Here is an 8,320-nt window from a genome sequence, read left to right on the forward strand (position 1 = left end):
GGGATTAGTGCCCTTAAACAGAAGAAATAGCAGAAAGAAGCTCGCTCGCTCGCTCTCTCTCTGCACCACATGAAGACACAGTGAGAAGGCTGCTGTCTACAACCCAAGAAGCAGGCATCACCAGATCTTGACCTTGCTCACACCTTGATCGTCAGGTCAGCAGATATTTACGATATGCCTCCTATGGGCCAAACACTGTATTAGTCATGGGGACCATATGAGCAAACAGGACGGACGCCAGCCTCGTGGAGCTAACAGCCATGTGGGAGAGACAAGTGCTATTCAAATAAACACAGAGGCGTGTATTTTATCAGACCAGTCCCTACATGGCTCTTGCTATGAGCCAGCCGCCTTTCTAAGTGCTTTACAAACACGCACGCATGGGACCCTCAGAAATACTGACTCCCCCACCCTACAAATGGGAAAGAGAGGCACAGATAGAGAAAGGAATTTCAGCAGGGTCCCCGGAATCTGTGAGCTACCGACACACAATGAAGCCTCCCCAAATCCGGGGGCTTCCAACAATCATTTATGGCTCCCCAGGGGCTGTCGGCTGGGCAGTGGCTCTGACCCAGGCTGGGCTCAGCCAGCTAGTTCTATTGTTACTCATCCTCCTGTGACGGGGCTCGGCTCTGTGCCACACGCATCTCCTCCTCTTCTGGGACCAGCGGGCCGGCGCGGGCACATCCTTCCTACGGTGATGGAAGAAATGCAAGACAGCAAGCACTAGGCAAGATGACTCATCAGATCGGCCGTGTTACCAGCGGATGCTTTTCAAAAGCAAAGCAAAGCAGGCTTGAGGCAGGCTTTCTGTCTCCCGGGCTCTGTGCCCCCTGCGCGCCCTCAGGGGAGCTGTGGCTGCCCCCTGCCCCTCTCGCCTGCCTGCGGGAGTCTCAGAAGCAGACACAGAGAAACCAGCTTCTGTGCGCCCGGTACCAGTGACTCGGCCTGGGGCCTCATGCGGTTCCAACCCGACCTCAGGGAAAGAAATAGCCAGTCACTAGTGAAGTGACAGACCAGAAATGACCAGAAACCCAGGGCCACGTGCTTGGGCAGAGGTCCCAGGAAAATCATCATGCACCTCACGCAGCCCCGTGAATCATCCCACCGCCGTGATGGAACGCGTCCTGTGTGAGGCTGGCTGGGGACAGCCATGTGCAAGCACTCTGTTCCCGGCCCCAGGAGCGCGCCACCAACGGGGCATCACCCAAGCGTTCAGTCGTTCAGCAAACATTCCTGGAGCAGGGAAGCAGGTGTTCTCATCCCGGGCAGACTGTGTGGCCTCCGACCAGTTACTTAGCCTCTCTGAGCCTCAGCGTCGCCATCACCAAAAAGACGACGGTTTCGTGGGCCCGGCTGTGCGGCTGTGGAGACAAAAATAGAAGACGTGCTTGCCGATGGCACCGACAGTGGCATAGTAATTCCCATCTTCCTGTCTGGTCGGAGATGCAGCCTGACCGAGGACTACTTTGCCCCAGGCTAGGGGCGGAGAAGAGCCCCCGAAGCTCTCCTTCCGTCCAATCCAGGGCCCTTCCACCTCTCTCAGGGCCAGCCGGCCCTGTCCCGGCTCTGCCCCTGCTCTTTCTGCTTCGGCCGCTCCCTCCCCCTCCTCAGCAGGCTGACATCCAGGGTCCTTCATCTGCTAAATGGGCCGGAAAAAGTCCTAATGGTCCCGCTGGCTCCCCAGAGCGGACACACCCACCAAATAAGAACATCACTGGCGGCTCTCGTCTCTCACTGGCATCTAGTGCCTTTAGCCAATGGCCTTGGGCTCCGCTCACAGCCTTAATCAGAGACCTTGGCCGAAACACGGCAAGCAGGGGCTTCGCTCCGACGGGAGGGGGAGTAGAGGGCTAGTAACTGTGCTACTTGCTGTGTATACACGTGCTTGGGCACCTCACTCGCGCGTCTGTGTCTCAGTGTGCCCATCTGGGAAACGGGACACTCACCTCCACTCTGCTGGGTTGACGGGAGGCTTTCACCACACGCTTGCTAAATCCTTGAGAACCCGCGGCATCCAGTAAGGTCCCTCTGTCTTGACAGTGACTGCTCCAGGCCCTTGGGATCCCGAAAAGGTTGGGGAAGTAGGAGACTTGCATTTGGGACCCACTCCCTGGGCGGCAGTCTCTGCCTTGGGGTTGGGCTTCTGCAATGGTTCATCCCTACTTTTTCTGGTCCGAGGACGGACCAGAAGTACCACGGACACAGTTTAAGCCTGTTGGATTTAAGAGAGTTTTCTGGGGTCTGAGGACAACAGAAGGGAATTATTACAAGAAGGGCATGTACATATCAGTATCCAATCTCGCTGTTGCTCACGTCCCCTGGCCTTGCGTCTGCGTGGAAGGATGAAAGGTAAGTACCTCCTGGACGTTTCCTTTTTATAGCCCCACTGCACCGGGTTGTTGTATCCTTGCCCATGGCCGCTGGGCCACAGAGCGCCCATTGTCCCTCGCCAGGCTCTCTCCGGCTGAGGCACCCCGGAAGGGGGCAGCAGGGACAGGCACACCCAACATTTGGGCGGCAAGTCCTTCCATGGAGAGGGCTCTGGGCAGTGCCCGTCTCAACCCACACGCCCCCTTCCCCCACCCCCGTCAATCTTCAACCCGCGGACACGGAAGGCACACCATCTCAGCGGGAAATACTGCGTTGGGATGGTTCAGGGCTCGCCCAAGAACACTGCGCAGGTGGGCATGGCCGAAAGGACCCTACAGAACGAAGCGGGAGTCCTCCCGGGGGACAGATTCCAGCTCCACTCCCGGAGCCACCAAGCGCCGGGAGATCAGCAAGTTTCTCTCCAGAGCTCTGGTTACTCAAGCCTTGTGAAAGGAGGGCTGCAGCCATGGAGACCTCCCCGCCTCCCAACCGCATTGCCCTGCAAGCCCTCTTCCCAGGCCAGCTTCCCCCTCCAGGTGGCAGCACTGCTTACACCCTATTCCTTCAGGAGGGCAAAGGGCGGGGTCTCTTTGCAGGAGTCCACACGCCTGCTAAGCTTTGCGGACTCTGATTGGTCTGGCCTGGGTCCTGGGCTCATCCCTGAACCGATCAGCAATGGCACCCCTTGGCGCTCCCTCGCCTCCCCCAGGCCCAGGCTCTGGGCCGCTAAGACAAGCAGTCGAAAACGCCCCCACGTTTGGCCTTCACTTTGGCATTTCCAGGACCCATCCTTCCCCAACCCCATTTTGAGCCCATTGGCTCCGTTTTAGGAAACTGAGGGGAGAAGTGACATGACCGGGTCAAAGTCACACGGTCTCTTTAGTGCAAGAACTGAAGCACAGAGTCTCCAACGTCAAGTTTTAGGCTCTTTGCGTAGGAAGGGAAGGAACAGTTTGGGGAGAAGGAGCAAATTCTGTTAGAAAGTGGTTGCGTGTCCTGACGCGCTGGCCATGAGGGTGAAGAATTCCAAAGGCAAAGTGAAACCCAAAATCGTCATCTTGGGCAAGAACCTAATTTCAAAACTCGCCAAAGCTTCCAGTTCCTTCTCTCAGAGACCCCATGACATGGAATGACACATTTCTAAGAGGGGAAGAGTAGACAGGAGAGAGGAGGGGGTCCCAGGACTGACCTGAAGGACCCAGACTCTCAGGGCGTTACAGAGCCGTCAGAGAGGAACCTGGGAAGGAGAGAATTTCAAAAAGTCAAAACGAACCACCGGGTTCCCACTGTCAATGCGCAAAGAGGAGGAAGACGCAGAGAAGTTGTTTGCGTTTCTCTGAGCGACCCACCAGCACGTAGCTGTGATCAGATGACACACAGCCCACTGCCCCTTAATTACACGATTTCATTAAGCGCCCCCTTTCCCCTCACCGGTTTGGTCTGGCGATCCTTTGGCCACCGAGGACTGTGGGTTGAAACAAAACACCGCGCGCTGCTGAAGCGCACCCTTCGCAGATGCGTTTCCCAGCCCCTGGCCCTGGTGGTTTGCCAGCTTCAGAAACCTAGATGCGCTCAGCTCCGACACATGTTTACTACCCCTACATTCAGAGAGATTACACTCCTCCCCCCGTGTTCCTCCTCCAGTACGTCTGCGATACTGGAAACAAAAGAACCGTTTCAAAATGCAATAAACACGACATGCAAATTAGTGCCAATAACTTGTGGGTAATCATTTCAGAGAAACAACGCTGCTCGGAATACCAACGCCGCGCAGGGAGGATCGCGTGAGGAAAAGTCTTCCCAGGCAGCCCCAGGGAGGATGGGTGGGTGAAGGGAAACCCCTGGCACAGGGGCTCCAGATCCTCCAAGAAAACAAGCCTGGTCTCCAGATTTATTTTATTAAAATGGGATGGGAGCCCCTCCTTACCAAGGGCGCCTAAATCTTCCTCCATCCAAGGTTACGGCGGCCAGAACCCGGCTACTTTCCACGCGCTATGCTCGGTGTGTTCGTAACATTTGTCTCAGTCCTGCGTGGAAAACGCGATGCTCTCTGTTTTACAGGTGAGGAAGGGGAGTCTCCAGGCCGTCAAGTGGAACGGAGATTCAATCTCAGATAGCTCGACCAGAATTCCTTATCCTCGCGTGCCAAACGGAACTTGGTTTTATGTTATTCCCCCCCCCCCCCCCACCCCGGGTTTAGATTGGGCCACGGAGTGGGGTGGGAAGGGACTGAGCACAGAGTTTAGAGAGTTGGGTCCTGTCGCCTACACAGACTCACTTAGTGGCCCTGGGGGAGTCATTGTGTCTCTAGAGCAACATCTTCTTCCTCCTGAAAAGGAGGAGGTGGGTGATTTGTGACCCTCTCCTGCTCACGACCTTCCAACAGCTGGTAGGATCGAGTTTAAGGTCCTTCCTAGCCTTGCTTGTCCCCATCCCCCACCCCTCCCCAACACACATTAACTGCTGCCTTAGCCGCCACACGGGAGCCAGGCCCTCTGGATGCCCCCGTGCCTTTGCATGTGCTGTTGTTTCTGCGAGGGGACTCTCACCTTTTCCAACAGGAAACTCTTCTTCATCCACGGAGCCCAGACTCCAATGTCCCTTCCCCCCGCAGCCTTCCCTGACCCCCCGAGGCAGGTCCAAGAGAGCTCCTCCACTCTTCTGTATGGTAAGAAGGCGGTTCACAGCCCCCCTCTCTCCCTCAACCCTCTGAAATGTTGGGTCACTTGGCTTTTCTCCATGACCTCGTGGCGAAGCCGGGTTGCACCTGGGTCACCTTGACATTCCCAACCTCCAGCACGGCCCCTGGCACACAGTAGGTGCCTGCTGGATGGTGACAGAATGGATGCCTTCCCAAGGTGAACCTTATCTCTGGCAATCCTGAAACCGTATGAATTTAACCGTGCTCCCGACAGGACAGAAAATGCTAAAACGCGAGATAACTGTAGCTTCCCATCTATCACTGTCTCCTGGTGTCATTAGCTTTCACTTCTCCACTCCGGCTCCTGTCAGCTGACAAGCAGCCACGAGAGCTGAAACGCATGTCGGTCAGAGCTGGGATTCCCTCCTGCAACTCCAAGCCCCCATTAGCCGGTGTTGGAACGCGGGAGGGACTGGTGCCTTTGTGGGTAAAAAGATGATTTTAATTCGGAGCCCCGGGCTCCTAAACGTCCACCCTGTTGGGAAACCACGCTGTCTGTGGTCACATCTTTAACACCCTAAGATGAAGGACCTCTCTGCTACGTGGACATGTCCTGTGGGAAAATACCAAAGCCATGAGCGACCCTTCGGAAGCGTTTTGCCTCCTCCGATCACCCGTTTGTTTATTTACTCATCTGTTCATTCACTGAAGACTTCCTATAAACGGGGTATAAATCATTTTAAAATCACCCCTGGAAATAAGCAACGGTTTACTTCCCATGCCTGCGGTTAGTAACGGCAAACATTACATGGTTCTTATCTACCAGGTAAAGTCAAAGAACTGTACTTGTATATGTTAATCTGAGCCCACAATAACCCCGCCAGATGCGTATCGTTTTGTATCATCTTTAGTTTGCAGATGGGAAGACTGAGGCACGCGCACGCGAAGTCCTAACTTGCCAGGCTCTACATGTGGCAAGGGGCGGAGCAGGGATTAGACCATGACCCAGTCCTCACACGCACCCTGGACGCGAAGGGCCGGAAGGGACCCTGGTGGTCAGCCATCTCCCAGGGGATCTGGGCACAGTGCAAGGAGCCTCAGAGGGCGAGACAGAGCTCCTCATTTCTCACTCCGAGCTGTGCCTCGGGCCAGCTGCGTCACTCGGGGAAAGTACTGAGCCCGTCGGGTCACTTTTTAAAAATGTTGGGGGCGCCTGGGTGGCTCAGTCGGTTCAGCGTCCGACTTCGGCTCGCGTCACGATCTCGCGGTCCGCGAGTTCGAGCCCCGCGTCGGGCTCTGGGCTCACGGCTCAGAGCCTGGAGCCTGTTTCCGATTCTGTGTCTCCCTCTCTCTCTGCCCCTCCCCCGTTCATGCTCTGTCTCTCTCTGTCTCAAAAATAAATAAACGTTAAAAAAAAATTAAAAAAAAAATGTTGGCACTATCATTATCTTAATAGTCATTTATTTTGGAGAGAGCGCAAGCGGGGAGGGGCAGAGAGAGGGGGACAGGGGATCTGAAGCGGGCGCCGCGCTGACAGGCTTGATCGCCTCGAGCCGGATGCGGGGCTCGAACTCAACAAACCGCGACATCACGACCTGAGCTGAAGTCAGACGCCCCGTGCCCTGAGCCACCCGGGTGCCCCCCCAAATGTTGGCTTTATTGAAGCAAGCGTTGACATACAAGTTACGTTAGTTTAGGTTTTACAACACAGTGAGTCAACAATCCTGAACGTTCCGCTGTGCTCGAACGTTCCGCTGTGCCACGGTAAGCGTACCTACCATCTGTCACCCCCAACCGTATTATAATATTATTGATTAGATTCCCCAAACTGCCCTCCACCTCCATGACTTATTCATTTTATAACTGGAAGTTTGTACCTCTTAATTCCTGGCACTTATTAAGCCCATCCCCCCCCCACCCCCTCCTCTCTGGCAAGCCACCAGCTTGTTCTCTGTATTTATGAATCCGTTTCCATGTATTCATTTGTTTTGTTCTTTAGATCCCACGTCTGAGGGAAATCAAACAGTGTTTGTCTCTCTGACTGATTGATTTCACTTAGCATAATACTCTCTAGGTCCGTCCTGGTTGTCACAAATGGCAAGATCTCTCTCTTTTTTTTTATGGATTATTTTTGAGAGCCGGGGGCACAGGTTGGGGGGGGGGGAGCGTGCAGAGAGAGAGGGAGACGGAGGATGTGAAGCGAGATCTGTGCTAACAGCCGAGAGCCTGATACTGGGCTTGATCTCACGAACTGCGAGTTCAAGACCGGAGCTGAACTGAGATGTGTAACTGGCTGAGCCACCCAGTTGGTGTCCCTCATTTTTTTTTATGGCTTTTTTGTGGAATCGTTTCCACGGCGTGTATATATGCCACATCTTCTTTATCCACTCATCTCTCGGCGGACACTGGGGCTGCTTCGTGCCTTGGCGATTATAAGTAAGTCTGCGATAAACCTAGGGGGGCATGTATCTTTTCAAATTAGTGTCTTCGTTTTCTCCGGGTAAATAGCCAGCAGTGCAATTGCTGGGTCGTCGGGTAGTTCTCTTTTTAATGTTTTGAGGAACCTCCGGACTGTTTTCCACGGCGGCTGCACCGGTTTGCATTCCCACCAACAGTGCACGAGGGTCCCCCTTTCTCCACATCCCCAACAACCCTTGGTATTTCTTGTCATTTTGGTACTGACCATTCTGCCGGGTGTGAGGTGGTATCTCATTGCAGTTTTGATTTGCGTTCCCCTGATGATGAGTGACGTTGGGCACCTTTTCGTGCGTCCGTCGGCCATCTGGATGTCTCCTCTGGAAACACGTCTCTTCGGGTCCTCTGCTCATTTTGAATGAATTATTTGTAGGTTTTGTGTTGAGCTGTATGCTACTTCTATATTTTGGCTATTAGTCCCTTATCGAATGCATTACTTTCAAATATCTTCTCCCATGTTAGGTTGGCTTTTCATCTTGTTGATGGTTTTCTTCACTGTGCAGAAGTTTTTTATTCTAGCGTAGGTCCGACAGTGTATTTTTGCTTTTGTTTTCCTTGCCTCAGGAGACAGATCCAGGAATACGTTGCTAAGACTGATATCCAAGAGATTACTGCCTATGTTTTCTTTTAGGAGTTTTATGGTTTTAAGTCCCACATTTAGGCCTTTAATCTATTTTGAGTTTATTTTTGTGTATGGTGTAAGAAAGTGGTCCAGTTTTGTTCTGCATGTGGCTGTCCAGTTTTCCCAACACCATTTATTTATGTATTTATTTAAATGATTATTTATTTTGAGTGAGAGAGAGAGAGCTCAAGAAGGGGAGGGGCAGAGAG

This window comes from Prionailurus bengalensis, chromosome B3 (genome assembly GCF_016509475.1).
Source record: "Prionailurus bengalensis isolate Pbe53 chromosome B3, Fcat_Pben_1.1_paternal_pri, whole genome shotgun sequence".
Lineage (NCBI taxonomy): Eukaryota > Metazoa > Chordata > Mammalia > Carnivora > Felidae > Prionailurus > Prionailurus bengalensis.